Below are 1,636 nucleotides of genomic sequence, written 5' to 3'. Positions count from 1 at the left end.
ATATATATATATATATATATATACAGAGCTTTATATTAATAATGTATGTATATGGAAATTCCATTGTTCTAGGCTACTCATCTGTTGGTGTTGGTCATTGTGGCAGACATTTTGGCACTTGTCTCATTTTGTTTATTCTGTTACTTGGCAGACGTAAGTTGACATTTCTTTAAATTCCTTTTTTAACATTATCTGTACACACACATATATACACACACGCAAACACACGCGCGCGCGCATATACACATATACCCACACAAACACACAACTCGAAACATACAGACACACATTTGAATATACACAATTTACTCAAAATAAGACATATGAAATGCGAGCATAACACACATGACTGCGTATGTGTGTATGTATGTGTGAGTGTGTGCGTGTGGGGGAGTCTATGTATGTGTGTTTCATTAAATACACGACTATTTTTAAGCTTCATCATTTTTATCCTAGACATCTTTCATATTTTCTTAGCAAAACCTGTCACTCGATTGTTGACGAATAAAGTCAGCGGTCATAATAAAAGCCTCTACGAATTCAATCTGTATAAAAGAGACATTACAGCCTCTGAATATATTCAATAGAATTCCTAATAGTAAGGGTGAGAAGGTCGGATATGGACTTAGAAACTCTATTGCTCCAAACTAACTGCAAAAATCCAAGAAAGAAGGATGAAAGATAAATAGTAAAAGATAAAACTTGAACATAGTCGTTCTTTTAGTGAAACATGCATAAATGAGAGATTGTTCCCCATATGTAGATATACTATTAAACATACATGCATATGTGTGTGTAAACATACATGCATATGTGTGTGTGTGTGTATGTCTAAACTTATGGTATATCTATATATATATATGCACACACATGCATGTATATTATTATTATTATTATTATTATTATTATTATTATTATTATTATTATCATTATTGTGGCAGCGAACTGGCAGAATTGTTAGTGCGGCGGACAAAATGCTTGGCGGCATTTGGTCGGTCTTTACGCTCTGAGTTCAAATGCCACCACTTTATCTTTCACCCTTTCGAAATCGATAAAAATGAGTAACAGTTAAGTACTAGGATCGATGTAATTGACTTTCCCTCCCCATCTTGAAACTGCTGGCCTTGTGCTAAAATTTGAAACCATTTTTATAATTATTGTTGTTTTTATTTTCTTGTAGGAATTCAGAAAGGTATGTAGTGTGTTTCCTCTTTCTATATTCATACCAAATGTTTTAGTAATTTAGTAGGGCACAGCTGACACCCTTGCCTCCTGTACTACAACACTTGTACGCTTCCTTTAATAAACCCTATTTTAGTAAGAACCTTCGAGCCTAATAGTCTTCAACTATAGTTCTGACAATGCACTAGAACCGACGCGCTTTCTATATTTCAATACTAACGCACATCGCGTATCTTTCAAAAGCTTCTTTATAGTTTTCACCTGTTGGTAGCATACTGAGCATTTTGTTGTTTTTTTTTCATCCATTTGCTCATCTTTTAATACTAACAAAACTGCATTTTAACACCTCTATACCATGCCTGTGGTACATCATATATACCCTTCCGTAGTTCACAAACGCTAAATCTGCTAATAAAAATTTTGCAAAATTTCTTTTTTTTTTTTTTTTTTTTTT

At 33.4% G+C, this 1,636-nt stretch overlaps 1 long non-coding RNA gene across 1 annotated transcript in view; it reads left to right on the top strand.

Annotated features, from left to right (window-relative positions):
- LOC128249542 (uncharacterized) overlaps positions 1 to 1,572 on the top strand; it is a 3,098-nt gene extending 1,526 nt beyond the window's left edge. Inside the window, exons 2-3 of the long non-coding RNA XR_008265663.1 lie at positions 73 to 153; positions 1,181 to 1,572. This is a non-coding gene — a long non-coding RNA (uncharacterized LOC128249542). The remainder of the gene's footprint in view (positions 1 to 72; positions 154 to 1,180) is intronic.
- Positions 1,573 to 1,636: the final 64 nt, after the last annotated feature.

Source organism: Octopus bimaculoides, chromosome 15, assembly GCF_001194135.2.
Source record: "Octopus bimaculoides isolate UCB-OBI-ISO-001 chromosome 15, ASM119413v2, whole genome shotgun sequence".
In the NCBI taxonomy this organism is placed as follows: Eukaryota; Metazoa; Mollusca; class Cephalopoda; order Octopoda; family Octopodidae; genus Octopus; species Octopus bimaculoides.
This window is presented reverse-complemented; position numbering and strand designations above follow the sequence as displayed.